We start from the raw sequence: 19,492 nt of genomic DNA on the forward strand, positions 1-19,492 counted from the left end.
TTTCCTCCGATCCATAGCGACACACATCATTGGTGCCGACATGAGCGACCACCTCCAGATGGGTGCACCCTGTACCCTTCATGGCATCCGGAAGGACCCTTTCCACATCTGGAATGACTCCCCCCGGTATGCACACGGAGTGCACATTGGTTTTCTTCCCCTCTCTTGCTGCCATTTCCCTAAGGGGCCCCATTACGCGCCTGACGTTGGAGCTCCCAACTACCAGTAAGCCCACCCTCTGCGACCGCCCGGATCTTGCAGACTGAGGGGCAACCTCTGGAACAGGACAAGCAGCCATGTCAGGCCGAAGATCAGTATCAGCCTGAGACAGAGCCTGAAACCGGTTCGTCAGACAAACTGGAGAAGCCTTCCGTTTAGCCCTCCGGAATGTCTTTCGCCCCCTGCCACACCTTGAGACGACCTCCCACTCTACAACAGGTGAGGGATCAGCCTCAATGCGGGCAGTATCCCGGGCAACCACAGTCTTAGTCCGATCGGGGGATGCGTGGGACGAGCTGGCCGTCCCTGACAAACCCCCATCCGGACCCCCACAGTGATGCCCATTGGCAACAGCCTCAAGCTGTGTGACCGAAGCCAACGCTGCCTGAAGCTGGGAGCGAAGGGATGCCAACTCAGCCTGCATCCGAACACAGCAGTTGCAGTCCCTATCCCTGCTAAAAACTGTTGTGCAAAGAACGTCTGAACTAATCAACAGAGAGCGCAAACAAATCGACACAAAATTTAAACGGTTATTAAAATACAAGATTGCCTAGTAAATGCAGTAATGCTGCTACTTGCGCACTGCTGACACACTGCTCGGCGGCGGAAGGAGACTGCGCGATTTTACACTATTCAGGTACTAAAACGCGATGCTACAACTCTCAAATACTATAATACGCCCGAAATTTATGAATTAAACAATGCAAGTACCAAAAACACGCAAAGAAATTAAGAATTAAACTATGTAACAAATGAGTGAGCTAGGAGTATACGACTTGCTGCTGCAGATACTTATCCAACGGCGGCAGGGAGCACACTCCGTTCAACCTGATCATCATAAGTTCCTTGCCGTCTCTGACACAATTACAGTGTTATCGGCATACCTTATAGTTTGCATTTCTTCTTTCCACATTTCTCCTTCGTTTTCTTCACAGCCTGCGAAACGATAGACAGAATAATGTCGGGGACAGGCTCACTCCTTTCGTAACTACTGCTTCCCTTTCATACTCAACACCCATGCAGGGTTGCAAAATAGAACTTGCTCGGAAAATACAGGGTGATTCAAAAAGAATACCACAACTTTAAAAATGTGTATTTAATGAAAGAAACATAATATAACCTTCTGTTATACATCATTACAAAGAGTATTTAAAATGGTTTTTTTTTTCACTCAAAAATAAGTTCAGAGATGTTCAATATGGCCCCCTCCAGACACTCGAGCAATATCAACCCGATACTCCAACTCGTTCCACACTCTCTGTAGCATATCAGGCGTAACAGTTTGGATAGCTGCTGTTATTTCTCGTTTCAAATCATCAATGGTGGCTGGGAGAGGTGGCCGAAACACCATATCCTTAACATACCCCCATAAGAAAAAATCGCAGGGGGTAAGATCAGGGCTTCTTGGAGGCCAGTGATGAAGTGCTCTGTCACGGGCTGCCTGGCGGCCGATCCATCGCCTCGGGTAGTTGACGTTCAGGTAGTTACGGACAGATAAGTGCCAATGTGGTGGCGCTCCATCCTGCTGAAATATGAATTGTTGTGCTTCTTGTTCGAGCTGAGGGCTGCGAACAAATGCTTGCTGGATGCGTGCTTCATTTTCATCACTCGTTCTCGGCCGTCCAGAACTTTTCCCTTTGCACAAACACCCGTTCTCTGTAAACTGTTTATACCAACGTTTAATACACCACCTATCAGGAGGTTTAACACCATACTTCGTTCGAAATGCACGCTGAACAACTGTCGTCGATTCACTTCTGCCGTACTCAATAACACAAAAAGCTTTCTGTTGAGCGGTCGCCGTCTTAGCATCAACTGACGCTGACGCCTAGTCAACAGCGCCTCAAGCGAACAAATGTACAACTAAATGAAACTTTATAGCTCCCTTAATTCGCCAACAGATAGTGCTTAGCTCTGCCTTTTGTCGTTGCAGAGTTTTAAATTCCTAAAGTTGTGGTATTCTTTTTGAATCACCCTGTATATCAGTCACGATAAGATAGACAACCCAACTTACAACATCCGCCCTGTGTGGAGATGATTCAAGATGGATGACCTATCTTAAGGTGTATAAAATATTTTCCGACCCACACTGTCTAGTCACATTAATGTTATCACCTGTCAAAAGCTGCGACACGTGAAGTAAGAGTCATATAGTACTGGAAGGTACCGGCAGGGATGTGGAGTCACGTTGACCCCAGTGCTGTGGCCAGCTACGCTAGGTTTCTCGGTTGAGGATCCATGACGCGAACAGCTCGATCGAGGTGGTCCTACAGTTTCCGATTGGGCTTAAATCCGGGGAGTTTGGGAACCAGGGGAGTACGGTAAAACTCATCCTGGTGCTCTCCGAACAAAGCATGTGCACTGCGAGCTATACGACACGTTGTACTGTCGTGCTCGAAGATGCCATCGTGCCGAGGAAAAACAAACTGCACTTAGGGGTGGACATCACCCCACGCATACTTGTATTGGTTGATCCATTGTGCCTTCCAGGAGGACGACATTACACAGAAAATGCCACGAAAACGTACCCCCGACCATAGCATTATCTCCTTCCGCCTGGACAATAAAGCCTCGAAAGTTATCGCGTCGTCGGCAGGGTTCGAGACGTTCGCAGACGATACTGATGTTTGTAAAGGGGTGTTTGGACTGTGTGGATGCGAAAAGAACACAGGCAATGCTTGATCATGAAAACATGTCAACCTTGCACTTAACGTGTGGCTAATCCTTACCACAGAGTACAGGTTACTCTGGAACTAAGCTGCAGCGTCAGTCCACACTATGCTAATGGATAGTTTTCCTCACTTCCAACAGACAGATAATGTCATTTAACCTTACTATAATTTCACAGTAGATATAGAAGTATAAGAAATAGTATAAATCTATCCACTTTGTTCATATATTTCGACATGCGAATTGATATAATTTCTTACATTTTGTGCTATTTTCCATTGTCAAGGTTTTACTCTAGGCCATTCGAAGCACGAGAGCGGTTCCGTGGCCTTTCCAGACTCCCAGTATTTCTGTGGCAGAGCAGTGCGACAGTTAAAACATACCGTTGTTCAGCCACACTGAGGCGGACTTCGTTTTTTATTATTCTCTGTGTATTTCAAGCGCAATCATATTGTGCAGTACGCTTTAGATATACACATGTCGAGAAAAGTAGTGAGGAATGGGGTAGACCCGCCAGGGCACAAGCAAAGAGAGCATCTCAGGTTTAAGTTAAGTCAAGTTGACAAGCAAACGCGGCACGAAGCAAGAATAATCGTAACAAGAGTAAAGAGGTAAATGCTCAGTGAATGTTCGGAGGAAAATTGGGCGCATTTGATTTTATCTCCCAAGGCGTTTCGACTTAACGAATATCCAGTTAACAAAACATACCGTTGTTCAGTAATCATACTGAGGATGACACAAGAAGGAAAAAATACTGAATTCGGTCGTCCGAAACTGTTACACTAAGGAAAATCATAGCATCAATGCTGAAATGAAATAAGTTTGGATAACTGAACACAGAATAAAATACATCTACATCGCTGAACACAGAGAAGTCGACTAGTCCTAATGGGATATCTACACGATTCTATGTGTGAAGTGCCGTGCATCGCTTCATGTAGCGATTGATTATTGCCTTCTGGAGCAATGAAATGTTACACGCTAATTAGAAAAGTCCACAGTTCGTTTCTGTTCTGAAGAACTCTGGAAAGGACGTAGAACTATAAGTTTAAATCGGTAAAATCAGTCAGTTTTAGTGTTTTGGATCACTTTTGATACATAATACATTTTTTGAGACCAAAGATCTTCACAATATGGGTAACCACTAATTCCCCTAACTGATCTTCTGGAAAACTCTACTCACCCAAGAAATCAAGGGCACGATCAGGTTGATGCTCTGTTCCTTGACTACCGGAAGGCGTTCAGTGTTGTTATATGCCGTACCATTGTGAGCAGAATTTGAACTTCCACGTATCGAAGCGGATTTGTGATCGGCTATAGGATTTCCCAGCAGACGAGACTCAACACATGATTCTTATCGGAGAAAAATTGACATGAGACAGTTACTTCTGGCGTACCCCAACAGAGAGTTACAACGGCGATAATATACAAAACCTACAGGTTTCACGCAGCCTTCATTTACCACGAGCAAGATTTTCATACCCTCTCCCTAGCTACATGCTGTTAGTCTCACAGAAAAATGAACAGGACCTTTTTGTGGGAAATTCAGTGTAGTGAAATGTACTGGATGCGTTTTCCCTCGAGCCCATACTTTATGAATTATTCAAGAAAAACATACAAATGTGACCTTAAAACGCATTTTCTTGAGTAACTCTAAAACTGCCAGCACAAAATTTAACTGCATTAAAATTCCTATTTTTTTTAAGGCTAACAGTTTGCACGTAATAAGCGAGAGAATATGAAAATCTCATGCTTAGTTTTTTAAGGGTTTGTAGGTTGCATAAAACCGTGAAGTAGGGCCAACTGAATCAACTGTACATAATGACGTAGATAACATCGGCATCTCCATGAGGCTGCTTATCGGTAATGCTGCCATAGTGTTTACCATGCCAGGAAAGTTTTACGAAACGCAAGAAGACATGCAGAGGTTTAACACTTGCCGTAGGGACAAGCTATTGAACCTCGACGTAAATAGACTATTATGCATAAGTAAGTGCAACACCGATTATTCTTCAATTACGCGGTAACTGATGAATTATGGAAACAATTATAGTCTAAAATGTCAAATAGTATGCGTCCAGCGACTTGAAGTGGAACAACCAAACAAAATCAGATGTAGGAAAACGAGATGCCACACCAAGCTTCACTAGAAGAAAATGTAATTCACGTGCGAAAGGAATAACTTACTAAACGTACGTTCCACATGCTTTTAAATTTTGCTCCTGAGACCAGCACCTTTACCAGGTAGGAGATAGAGGAGATCGAAAGTAGGGCAACATTTTTCGTCATGGGTTCTTTCAACAAACACTACAGCGTCATAAAGTCGTCGTGTTTCATAGAGATTTGCTGTTAAAATCCTGGGATCTCCGATTCGACGGGGGTCCATCTCTGTATTACTTCCTTCCATATATATATGTCCCACAAAATAACCATGACGGGAAAGAATGTGGAATTCCAACTTATATAGATGCTACCGGCATTTTCTTCCCACGTACCTTTCATAATTGGGAAGGGAAAGGGTAAAATGAAAACGGTATCCGAAGCTACAAATGGTAAGGTAGGTCGCCGAGTGTAGCTGTAGAGTTGACATGGTGTAGCTTCATCTACGCTCGAGTAACGTCGACTCATCTGTAGCCCTGGTTGCTGGTGATGTGAATTGAGTAGCCTCTCTTAAAGCGCATGAAATATTTTCAGGTTAATTTTATTTTGCCCATCCTGTATGAGCGGAAGCTTGCATCACTGCCGCTACATGTTAGATGACACGATAGTCTGCGAACGTTGCAGAATCTATGATAACCCAGCTTGTTGTCAAAAGGTTCATGTTGTAAAATGTATGCCTGCATGATTGCCGATGGCACTGGATGCTTTCTGTATGATTCTCAGTTTTCTGGAATCTATTAACAAGGGAACCTCCCCATCGCACCCCCCTCAGATTTAGTTATAAGTTGGCACAGTGGATAGGCCTTGAAAAACTGAACACAGATCAGTCGAGAAAACAGGAAGAAGTTGTCTGGAACTATGAGAAAAATAAGTAAAATATACAAACTGAGTAGTCCATGCGCAACATAGGCAACATCGAGGATAGTGTGAGCTCAGGAGCGCTGTGGTCTCGTGGTTAGCGTGAGCAGCTCCGGAATGAGAGGTCCTTGGTTCAAGTCTTCCCTCGAGTGAAAAATATATATTTTTTTATTTTCAGACAACTATCATATTTCAGGTACTCACACATAATCAACTTCTCTCTCCAAAATTCCAGGACATGTTCAGATTTGCTTGGACATACGCAGGGTTTGACGGTCTACACACGGAAAAATTTGAAAACGTTAAAAACATATGTTTTGACAGAGCACAGGGAAAACTGTGCGACTGTGAAACTGTTGCATTCATTTTTTGCAGTTTATGTGACAAACTCTTATGTTTTCATAACTTTTTGGGAGTGATTATCACATCTACAAGAAAACCTAAATCGGTCAAGGTAGAAGAATCCTTTTTTTCCCATTCGCCAAGTGTACAAGTTAGGTAGGTCGACAACATATTCCTGTCATGTGACGCACATGCCAACACCAGTGTCGTATAGAATATATCAGACGTGTTTTCCTCTGGAGGAATCGGTTGACCTATGACCTTGCCATCAAATGTTTTCGGTTCCCATTGGAGAGGCACGTCCTTTCGTGTACTAATCGCACGGTTTTGCGGTGCGGTCGCAAAACACAGACACTAAACTTATTACAGTGAACAGAGACGTCAACGAACGAACGGACAGATCATAACTTTGCGAAAATAAAGGAAGTAAAATTTTCACTCGAGGGAAGACTTTAACCAAGGACCTCTTGTTCCGAAGCTGCTCACGCTAACCACGGGACCACGGCGCTCCTGAGCTCACACTATCCTCGATGTTGCCTATCTTCCGCATGGACTACTCAGTTCGTATATTTTGGTTATTTTTTTCATAGTTCCACACAACTTCTTCCTGTTTTCTCGATTCATCTGTGTTTAGTTTTTCACGGCCCATCCACTGTGCCAACTTATAACTAAATCTGAGGGGGTGCGATGGGGAGGTTCCCTTGTTATGAGACCTACGCTCTAGTTGGCGGTTTGTAGGTACTCGTACTACACGCGTTCGCTTTTGCGCCTGGCTCTTTTCCGTCGGTCCTCTACTGCTTCAATTCTGTTCTGAACAGTAAGCCGCCTTGCACCTCTGTATGTTCTGCCTAAGTAGAAACGATATCAGCTTAATTCGTGTCAATTTTACATCGGGTATGAAGCAAATATGAGGTTTGAAACTTCCAATGTATCCTCAAGCTGTCTGGACAACAGGTCTGAAATACTAGCACAGGATCCATTCGCCTGATATTGACTAGCCGTCGAAACTGATGCAGCATGTGTGTGTGTTTGGAATTACTACTTATTGAGATCTGGATCATCATCCTGACAGCGCAGAGTAAAAAGGTGTAAGGCGACACAGCGTTAACAACCAATGCTAAGTTCCGAGTACACTACCTCTGGGCTATCGGCACTCTTCCCTTTGGTCGGGGAGTGTGCACACGCAAATTCATATATATGCTAACGCTGTTACATGAGGCAGCACACTGGAGGGAGAGCACATATTTCTCTCCAATGGAAACACTCAACGTAAAAGGAAAGCAGTCACATGCTAACAGGTTCTGATTTTCTGTCTCAAGTGGTTTCGTGAGCATAGAGCCCCAGGTGGTGTGCAGAATAACCTTCAGCCTGTCAGGATGGCGCACCTTATCTACGTACCTCATAAGCCGCAGTTCCGCTTGTTATCTGTTCATCCAGGAGCCGTGATGCATCCTTTGTCCGGGAGCGCCGCAGCAGTTCAGTACACAATGCTCGACCGGATAAGCCAGGACAACAAATCCAAGGCTCTGGGAAGATGTCATTTACTATTGACAGTCAGTGAATTCTCTCATGACTGAGAGAGCCCTTTAGAAATGGTAAATTTTCTTCTTTCTTTCCTGATTTTAAGCGGCTTACTCAATTCGACGCTTTTCGGTTATCGCCATCTTTAGACTCAAAATGAGTACAACAGATGTATCATGTCAAAAATAAATTCTCGTACTATACATTGTATCCATTTTATTCAGTTTGATCTGATTACGGCGTTAATTAGAACAGGGGACGTTTCTTCACTTTAGATTCCACATACGCTATGGAGTTCTCCAGATTGAAAAATTGGATCGCCAGACGATTTAAGCTTTTACCTAAATTTAAAATTCATCAGTACTCCATGGCTGGCCAGTTTCGTCTTTAGATGCTGTTGTCAAGTGTGGCAGCGTCTTGGTGTCACTTGGCTCTGAGCACTATGGGACTCAACTGCTGAGGTCATTAGTCCCCTAGAACTTAGAACTAGTTAAACCTAACTAACCTAAGGACATCACAAACATCCATACCCGAGGCAGGATTCGAACCTGCGACCGTAGCGGTCTTGCGGTTCCAGACTGCAGCGCCTTTAACCGCACGGCCACTTCGGCCGGCTGGTGTCACTTGAAAATGGGCACTAAAGCAGAAAATGGCTAGTCATGATGTACTAATAAATTCTTCATTCAGCTTAACGCTTACATCAGCGGTGGAACCATGGTTTCAGTCTTAACACTTTATCGCAGATGAGAAACCCGATGTAAAGAAGTTGATCCCCCTAACGCAATTTGACGCATTTCGACTCTCGCCTCAATCAGAGCCAAAATGAATAAATCACGCCAGTAACAGTTCTTGGTGACGTACATTGTTTCCGTGATATTCATTAAGTCTGATGCTGGCGATGGCCGAAATGCGCCAGACTGCATATGCTACTTAAATAAATTTGTGGTCCAGGGGAACATTGGTTTTAAGTCCTACCATGATCGCTGAGCTATACCTGCAAATCTTATCGCACCTTCTCACTATCGAGACGCTTTTTCGCAGCACGCTCACATTTTTACTGTGCATATACTGAAAACAAAACAGGAGGAAATTGCCTGTGCCCTTTTAGAAGAAATCACGCTGGACTTAGCCTTCAGAGATACAGGAAAATCCACATATGGACGGTGATTTGAGCTTCACTCCATTAAGAATGCAACTCTCCAATATGGCAACTCCTGCAGCACTTCGTTATGGCGAAGAAATTCCGGTGTGACGAAGTCATTGAAGATGATGTACTAACTAACTCAGTTGGACAGTGGTGGGGGGAGGGTGTCTCCGTGGTGTGGTTAAAGGAAAGATTACGGCCCTGGGAAACAGTGGGAAGCATAAATGAGGAAGACTGGACAGGAATATGAATCATGCTCCTTCTGCATGCGCGTCCATTGTTTTAAAAAGACAACTCCACTCAGCTCGATGTTGCTAACGGAGGTATTTCCGAAAACGTTACGTGGCAGCCTTTTCCGTAAATCTACCCTGTTGCTTCCTACTCCGGGGACTATACTGATCACTGTTCAGTGTTGCGGTCAAACATCAACACCTGACACGCAGGAGAGAGAGAGAGAGAGAGCTATACATTTATGTCTGAAGCAACATCTGGTTCACTAGGAACACGCATGGATTCATTGCGTTGTCTCTACTCTTTTCCTTATAGAAGTACAAGTGCCAAGCATCTACATCTACATGGATACTCTGCAAATCACATTTAAGTGCCAGGCAGAGAGTTCATCGAATCACCTTCACAATAACTCTCTATTATTCCAATCTCGAACAGCGCGCAGAAAGACGAACACATATCTTTCCGAGCGAGCTCTGATTTCCCTTATTTTATTATTATATTCGTTTCTCCCTATGCAGGTCGGCGTTAACTAAATATTTTCGCAGTCGGAGGAGAAAATTGGTGATTGGAATTTAGTGAGAAGATTCTGCCGCAACGATAAACGCCTTTGTTTTAATGATGTCCACCTCAATTCCTGTATCAATTCAGTGACACTCCCTCCCCTATTTCGCGATAATACAAAGCGTGCTGCCCTTCTTTGAACTTTATCCATGTACTCCGTTAATCCTATCTGTTAAGGATCCCAAACCGCGGAGCAGTATTCTGAAACAAGAGGGACAAGCGTAGTGTAGGCAATCTCTTTGGTAGATCTGTTACGTTTTCTAAGCCTCATGCCAATAAAACGCAGTCTTTGGTTAGCCTTACCACAACATTTTCTATGTGTTGTTCCAAGTTATTTCGTAGAATTTACGTCCTTTAGGTTTGATTGATTTATCGTGTAACCGAAGTTTAACGGATTTCTTTTAGCACTCTTGTGGATGACGTCATACTTTTCGTTGTTTAGGGTCAGCTGCCAATATTTGCACCATACAGATATCTTTTCTAAATCGTTTTACAATTTGTTTTTATCTTCTGATAAACGACAGCATCATTTGCAAACAACCTAAGATGGCTGCTCAGATTGCATCATAAATCGTTTTTATAGATAAGGAAGAGCAAAGAGCCTATAACACTTCCTTGAGGAACGCCAAAAATCATATGTTTTACTCGATGACTTTCCGCCAATTACTAGGAACTGTGATGTCTCTGGCAGGAAATCATGAATCTAGTCACATAATTGAGACTTGTATACAGTCTGGACCAGAAGACTTGCTTTTTTTTTAAGTGATTTAAGTTACTTCACTACTCCGAGGATATTTACTCCTACGTTACTCATGCTGGCAGTTGATCTTGATTTGAATTCTGGAATATTTAGTCTTCTTTTGTGAAGGCATTTCGGAAAGCTGTGTTTAGTAACTTTGTTTTGGCAGCACTGTCTTCGATAGTATCTCCATTGCCATCGCGCAGAGAAGGCATTGACTGTCTCTTGCCGCTAGCATACTTCACATACGACCAGAATCTCTTTGGAGTTTCCGCCAGACAAAGTTTCGTTGCGGAAACTACGTATTATAAGAATCTCGCATTGAAGTCCGCGCTAAATTTCGAGCTTCTGTAAAAGAGCGCCAATCTTGGAGATTTTGCGTCTGCTTAAATTTGGGATGTTTGTTTCGTTGTTTCTGCAACAGTCTTCTGACCAGTTTTGTGTACCAAGGAGGATCAGCTCCGTCGTTCGTTAATTTATTCGGTATAAATCCCTCAATTGCTGCCGATACAATTTCTTTAAATTCAAGCCACATTTGGTCTACATTTATATCGTTAATTTGGAAGGAGGGAAAATTGTCTCTCAGGAAGGTATCGAGTGAATGTTTATCTGCTTTTTTGAATAGGTATATTTTTCGTTCATTTTTTGAGGATTTGGGTGTTACAATATTCAGTCTCGGTACGACAACCCTATGTTCACTAATCCCTGTATCCGTTTTGATACTCGTTATTAACTCAGTATTATTTGTTGCAAAGAGCACAAGTGTGTTTTCACAACCATGTACTATTCATGTGGGCTCATGACTAACTGCTCGAAATAATTTTCAGAGGATGCGTTTCGCACAATTTCGGATGATGTTTCATGCGTACCTCCGGAATTAAACATGTGGTTCACAGAATGATGCTTTCTAAATCCGTATTGACTGTGTGTCAATAGACGTTTTCTTCGAGGAAATTTATGATGTTCGAACACAATACGTGTTTCAGAATACTGCTCCATATCGACGTTAACGATATGAGCCTCTAATTTTGCAGATTACTCCTATATCCTGTCTTGAATACTGATGTAACCTGTGCAACTTTCCAGTCTTTGGTTACGGATCTTTCGTCGAGCGTGCGGTTGTATATGGTTGTTAAGTGTAGAGCTATTGGATCAGCTGAGAGCGAACATGCATTTTGGGTCTATTGTACGGTTTTTAACTTTTCATCACATCAGGACACAAAATTAGATCTCTCTACCTTTCTGAGAAACCGTTCTTCTAGGAGCCCGCTTGCATTAACGTTTTCTTCACGGCATGTTTCACAATTCGCCTGGAATAATGAGCCGACAGACACACGTGTGTAATGCTGCCGGCAACGGGGCTCTGTTAATTTAGCAAGTTATTCTCGTTGCTTCCTCAGCGTACAGTGGGCGACGACCTCTAGCGCCCGCAGGCGATGACATACGTACGTGAACAGCGATAGTGAGGGGCGGTTGCTATCTGGTAACCGGCCGGAAGGTGTTAGTCCTCGCAAAACATTATCAATGCGGGCTCACAGGGCACTGCGAGCGAGATCGCACAAAGAAAAGTGTTGTGAAACGCTGACTATGCGAAACTCACGCTATTCATTGCGGCCTTCCCGGATGAATATCGATGGCAAATTTAAGCGGCAACATCCGAAACAGAACCCCTTAGAAGTCAAATGTTTCATTTTTTGGTGAAAAAATTAATAAACCAATTCTCAACAGACTCCAGGAATTCCTCGTGTAAACAATTTCTACATTCTCTCTGTCTTACTCTGCAACAAGACTTCCAATACCAAAGTTTTACTGGGGTAAAACTTCACTCGAAGGGAAATCGAACTCGGATCTTTGCCCTCCGTGGTCAAAGCAATACATGCGAGGAGATCCACACACGCCTTAGGGATAAAAAAGGATCTTCCAGTGCCAGCTAAATATTCTCGTAGAGCCTACAACAGCAATCACTTCAATACAATAGGACCGTCTAATTCTGTTGTCAGTGACAACATGGTAATTCTTTAAGGGACAATGTCCAATTAAGCGCAAGAGAAAACTCGTAACAAGAAAAATACGTCAGGATTGACAAATTCTTTCTAAAGCTGAGAAACTTATCAGAGCTGGCAGACATATCTTTGATGCAAGTATTTCTGAAGAAGGTACACGAATTGCTGTTCTATTCATCTAACGAGAGAACCCTCAAAACGTGCCGTGGCAGTAACATTACAACGAAAATGGCGATCTGCAGCATTTCTTGTGCGTTTCATAAAGTTATTACCGTAATGTGTCGCATACAAGAAATGAACAGGAGTCTGCAGCAAGCTTAAGCTTAGAGTCGGTCCTTGATACGTGTTCAGACGGCTCAACTGGAAGAACACTTTCCAGGAGACTGTCGTACCTTTTCTTGTGCAGTATCATTTCCTATAATCAACATCGTGTGTAGCCCAAGCGAACAAGAATTTCATTTTTACTGACGCTAAAATTGGTAGGTCTGAAAACTGAAATAACATCTCTCACAGCAGGACTTGGGTACTCGTTTAAGTTTAAATCGTTTAGCCCAACTTTTATCCGTTCCGGGCTTTAACTGCGACCGCGCCATTACATTCACGTAATCAAAGCCTCTATGAATAGGCTAAAGGACCGCTATGCATCCAGTTGCCCAGAAATACGAAGCAGAACATATCACCTAATTGTACAACGTGGATTTCAAGCCATTTGACGACTAATTTTTCGCGTGTACAAAGTGTTCGGTTGTATCATTTCCGCAGGTCAGCGTATTACAGAAACTTTGTGATCGAATATCGTGGCAATGAAGATGATCCTTAAGATCAACAAATTAAAAAATAAGTCTTCTTCCTTCAAATAGCACCAGGCACCTCCATGAAAGCTATAACAAATACAATTCGCGCCTCGTTAAACACGGTTGTGCATCAGCTTTTGTATACCAGTTCTCACTGAAGTTGTCAGTTACTTCAACTAACAGACCTATTTATCAGCGTGATCGAAACGTTTCAAAGATCACAGAATCCCTTCTAGCTCATACTGCTACCTCACATGCAGACCTGTTGGAACGATTACGGAGATGGTACGATGGGTTACGTTATTTATACACAGCAAATAAATTCTTGAAAAACACATTTAAATCAGAAGAAAGATGTTTAAGAATTCTGTATTCACAGCCGGTTTCGATCTTTAGACACTCTTTCAGGTATCCTAGCCTAACCCAGGCAGGTCTTACTAGTACTAGTACATCAACAGAAGAAATTAGAATTGATTACCTGAAAATGATATGTGGAAACTAGTTGTGAACCAAAGAATTAATTATTTATTTATCAACTGCTTTTGACGTGTCTTTTTCCGAATACTTACGAGTTGTGGGACACCACATCACACAATAAGAAGTTCGCTTGACCAGGTAACACATTTGTACTTTTCCAGGTACCTTGTCGATTTCACTTCGCACACTACAGAGGGACATTTTCTACGCAAAACTGAGTAAGGAGGTCTTGAAGCAACTCTGTTTGGAATTTACGTGTGATGTATTTTCACCAGTGTTTTCTGTCAGGAATGAGCAGGAATGGTTGGAGACAACGTCGCACGGTAATACATTCTTAAAAACGACAAAATCATAAAAAAGGCCTACGGAGGAATGGTCCTTATGGGATGGAAATCGGTAGACAGGCAAATAAATTTTCACAATTTTTCCGCAGCTCGTGGTCGTGCGGTAGCGTTCTCGCTTCCCACGGCCGGGTTCCCGGGTTCGATTCCCGGCGGGGATTTTCTCTGCCTCGTGATGACTGGGTGTTGTGTGCTGTCCTTAGGTTAGTTAGGTTTAAGTAGTTCTAAGTTCTAGGGGACTGATGACTATAGATGTTAAGTCCCATAGTGCTCAGAGCCATTTGAACCATTTCTTTCACAATTTCAGAAAAATTGTATGATTTATTCAAGAGTAAGAGTTTCACAAATTAGCAAGTCAATAACGCGCTGGTCCACCTCTGGCCCTTATGCAAGCAATTATTTGGTTAGCATTAATTGACAAGAGTTGTTTGATGTCCTCCTGAGGGATATCGTGCCAAATTTTATCCAACTGGCGCGTCAGGTCGTCCATATCCCGACCTGGTTGGAGGATCCCGCCTGTAATGGTCCAAATGTTCTCAATCGGGGAGATATCCGGCGACCATGATGGCCAAGATAGGGTGACAGTCTGGTTGGTATCCCACTACTATCTGGGCCTCTCCAGATGTTTCTTCACTGGTCTTCGGGGCTCAGTTCGAAGCGGGACTCGTCACTGCAGACAGTCCTACACCAGGAAATGAGATTCCTGGCCGAAGACATGTCTGGAGACGACCCAGATGGCGGTGAGATACCAGCCAGACTGTCACCTGCCATACAGCCAGACAACCAGAAGTGATGGTCTAGTGTCCCATTTCTTTTCATAGCAGAACCCCTTTTGGATGTCATCCGCAGCATCCTACAGTACAGCGGTAGGTCGACGGTATTCCAGGTGCCCTTTTGTTGACCTTCATAGTAAGCCATCCTGAGCTTATATTTCAAGAAGATAATGCCCACCTGCACATGGCGAAAGTTTCTACTGCTCGTCTTCGTGCTTGCCAAACCGTACCTTGGACAGCAAATCGCCAATCTCTCCCCAACTGAGAACATATGAATCACGGTGGGCAAACCCTTCCAACCAGCTCGGGATTTTGACGATGTAACGCCCGAATCGGACATTATTTGGCACGATGTTCCTCAACAGAACATCCAACAACTCTGTCAATCCATATGAAGCCGAATAACTGCTTGTATAAGGGTCAAAGATGGATCAAGGCGCTACTGACTTGCTGAACTTGTGACGCTGTTTCTGTTGAATAAACCATCCCAACTTTCTGAAATTGAAATAATTTGTTTGTCTTTATATGTACCTCAGATATACTGATTTCCGCCCCATTCGGATAATTCTTCGTGATGTGTCTTTTTTTGTTGTTGTAAGAGTACTTCGCTTTCTAGATCTTTTTTGGCCACTAGTCGGCGGTCCCAAGGAGTTATAACCGTCTTTCGGTTATAGTCTGGCGTAAACCATTCGTCCTATATTTACATCCTGCAAGTAACCTTAAGGCATATACAGTACTTTGTGCATCAGTATCATTTTCCTCCTTTCCTGACCCACCCTCGAATGCGGGAAGAATATCGATAAGCCTGTATAAGAGCACTTAATCCGATTTTACAGTCTTGGTCACTTTGCGAAATATTTGTGGGAGAAAGTACTACGTGGCTTGCTACTTCTTGAAGCACATCTTTTGCCATTGCTGATAAAGCAGTAGAGCAGCACGTATCAGTGGTACTGTGGTATCTGCCAACCTCCTTCACAAAATGATCATTGGCACTGCTGAATCCAATTACTCCGTTGCATCACCCTTGCGACCCATGTTACACAGGCTGTAGGAGACAAGCCAGTTATTACAGCTCCACGGGCGCACTACAGTAATCTACACTTAAAGAACAGTTTCAGTCCGATCTGCCTTTGCCTGTGGCATATATAGGCGACTAAATTAGGTTCTAGTCACGCCAAGTTTGTCCGCGAAATTTCTGTCTGGAAAGAAAACAGCCAAGCAGAAAGCACGTTCCAGGTAGAAGACACCCACCTATTTATAGTATGGTAACCCGATTGGTCTAAATTGCAATAATCGTAGACCGATTTTTGTCGTGTCTTTCGAACTGTGATGCGGCCCGCAACTTCTTCGTTTGAGAAAACCTCTTCGTCTCAAGAATAACACGGCGAAACGTCCTCTATTACTTGTTGGACTTACATCGGTCTCTGTCTTCCCCAGCAGGTTTCGCCCTCTACGGCTCCCTCAAGTATCATGAAAAGTTAACACTAGAAAAGTCATATCACCCTGTCTCCTCTCCTTGTCAATGTTTTCCGTATGTCCATTTCTTCGCAGATTCTGCGAAGAATCACATTCCTTATCAGTACACCTCATTTTCACTGCCCTTATGCAAATTCTTTTCCGGTTTGCCCACAATCCATGGTTCACTTCCAGCAAGGTTGTCCTCCAAACGTACTTTCTCAGAAATTTCTTCCTCAAATGAAGACGCAATATACTCGTAGTAGTGACTTATTTAGAGGGGAATGCTGCTTTCGCTGACCTATTCGTTGATCTGGTCTGTCATGCGTTACTTTGCTTGTAAGAAAGCAGAATTCCTTCATTTCACCCCAAATTTTATAATTTTATCGCTAATCTCATTTCTGCTGCTCCTCATTATCTTCATTGTTATTTGCTTTACTCCATATTCTGTGCTCATTATCCTGTTCATTCCAGGCAGCAGATCTAGTAGCGACTGTGAAAAAGCCGGCCGTTGTGGCCGAGCGCTTCTAGGCGCTTCAGTCCGGAACGGCGCTGCTGCTACGGTCGCAGGTTCCAATCCTGCCTCGGGCATGGATGTCGGTGATGTCCTTAAGTTAGTTAGGTTTAAGTAGTCTTAAGTTTAGGGGATTGATGACCTTAGATGTTAAGTCCGATAGTGCTCAGAACCATTTGAACTGTGAAAAACATCGAGAATAGAAATGGCACCAGCTAATATCATAGGTACGTAGATGCATACTAGTCTATAAGTAATCGTGTCAACAACTGTAAAAACTCTGTAAACACTGCATTGTTATTAATAATTGTCAGCCTATTTTAAGTAACAGAGGTTTAGGTTCAAAAAAATGGCTCTGAGCACTATGGGACGTAACTGCTGAGGTCATCAGTCCCCTAGAACTTAGAACTACTTAAACCTAACTAACCTAAAGACATCACACACATCCATGCCCGAGGCAGGATTCGAACCTGCGACCGTAACGGTCGCGCGGTTCCAGACTGTAGCGCCTAGAACCGCTCGGCCACACAGGCCGGCTTCTTAGCTAACAACAAGTAATCACAGAAAATGTCTAGTGAAGCAAATCTCTCATTAATGATAATTATGTAATGTGTTAACTATGAAACTTGGCATTTTCGCCTGACAGCGATTATGAAGGTGGAGGCATTCTTTACGGCAGTTTAACAATGTCTGCTGAGATTCAAGTAGTGGGAAAACAATACGCACATTTTTTTCCTCATGAAAAAAACTTTTATTCGTTACAAAGCACTACGTGCAAAGACAGGTGAATAACGCGGTGACGCACGGTTGCGCTACCGAAGTGGAAACGCTAACTTTCTAGACGTGTCACGAGAGTTACGGCTCTTGTGGAGTCGTTATCGCGGTTAACACGAACGTGAGGCGACTTTGTCCTTCCACGCAGCTGTCGAACTGAAGCACTACCATATCACTGGTACTATATTTTCAGTATATACAATAAGTTTTGACAAGCGGAGTGCTAACATTACGCTACTGTCACTAGAATTAAAATTCTTATTTCTTAAGTATTCGGCTTTCACTATTTCAAGTAATCTAGATTACTGTACGAGACTCTAATTACAGAACTTTCTCCAAAGTTTGTAACTCTGTCAGGCACACATGACAGAAGTTTTCACGAGGTTATTGGTAAACTTGCTGAGAATTTAACGACTCGTATTAGAATTTCTTTATTCCCATTTCCAAGTAACCATGTAATGTTCTTGAAATACGCAGCTTTATTTCAGCCTCAAACGACTTTGTATTGTTGTCCGCAGGCGGGCAAGAAGCGCCCACTTTTGTTTCTTTATTTTTTTACTTAATTTTGGGACTCTAAAGACTACTTACACAACCAAACCTGTTCCAATGCAGCCTACTTCTGCTAGAAACTCATTATCTTGAGCATAGGGCACCAAAGCTCAATATGAGAGTCAAAACGAGCATTTAGCATATTCTGACACCACATCTTTTACAATTAATACTTCGCGCCTCTCGTTTACAGAACGTTAACTGAAAACTTATTCTTTTACATTATTTACGGAAACTCATGACAAATGTGTATCAGTTCTCGATCTTCCAGAACCCACCGTTCTAACCGTATTTTTCAACCAACGTGTACAATACGATATTGCAGTGCCTGTGTTACTCTGAACAACAATGCTAAGTTCCTTAGGATATGTATGCGTGTGCAAAGGAACAGGCATTGCGGGTACTACAGCCGTTATGACATACATGAATTGTGTTCGCAGTCCCGAATATGAACAACCATCAGCTGTAAAAAGGAATGACGACAGTGAAAATTTGAATTATATTAATACCGTCAGCTGCTCACGGGCGTTGATATACATATCAACGGGGACAGGTGAAAATGTGTGTCCCGACCGAGACTCTAACCCTGGATCTCCTGCTTACATGGCAGACGCTCTATCCATCTGAGCCACCGAGGGCACAAAGGATAGTGCGACTGCAGGGACTCTCGCGCACGCCCCCCGCGAGACACAGTCTCACCTAGTATGTCCAAACACTACATTCGCAGTGTCCCACCCCAACACACTCATTACTCGTGGAAGACATTCTTACCAATTCCCGTAAGAGTTCGGGGAATATGCGTGCATCCGCACAGAAGAAGGGCATGGCTGGTATTGCCAGAATCATATACTTGTATGGATGTGGTGTCTGTTCTTTCGGACATGTCCGAAAGAACATGCACTATATCCATATAAGCATACAGTGAAAATTTGTGCCGGACCGGGACTCGGGCCCAGATTTCGCGCTTATCGCGAGCGGTCGCCTTACCGTGTGGCTATCCATGCACGGCTAACTTCTATATGTCGTCAACCATTTCCCGATAATCCACGTTCCAGCACAAATTTTCACTGTCGTCATTCCATTATACAGCTGATGGTTGTCCATATCCGCAATTACATTTAATGTAATATGTACAATGTCGAATCCCATTCGAGAATGGGGGCCTCAGATCGTTACTGACCCTAGAATATGAATTTCGTTGTGTTTTACGAAACTCGGTTGAGGAAAATGTAGAGAGAGGCCCAAATGTAATTTGTTCTTTTGACGTTATGGTTGTCCCTTCGCACAAGTAGTACTTAGCAACATATTACTACAAAGTTTATACTAGTTGCTGTAACTTGAGAGTCAAGCGTGATTATAACGGAGTG

At 43.3% G+C, this 19,492-nt stretch overlaps 1 protein-coding gene across 4 annotated transcripts in view; it reads right to left on the reverse strand.

Annotated features, from left to right (window-relative positions):
• LOC126260249 (kinesin-like protein KIF21A) overlaps positions 1-19,492 on the reverse strand; it is a 532,099-nt gene that overhangs the window by 251,097 nt on the left and 261,510 nt on the right. The window lies entirely within an intron of this gene.

This window comes from Schistocerca nitens, chromosome 5, assembly GCF_023898315.1.
Source record: "Schistocerca nitens isolate TAMUIC-IGC-003100 chromosome 5, iqSchNite1.1, whole genome shotgun sequence".
In the NCBI taxonomy this organism is placed as follows: Eukaryota; Metazoa; Arthropoda; class Insecta; order Orthoptera; family Acrididae; genus Schistocerca; species Schistocerca nitens.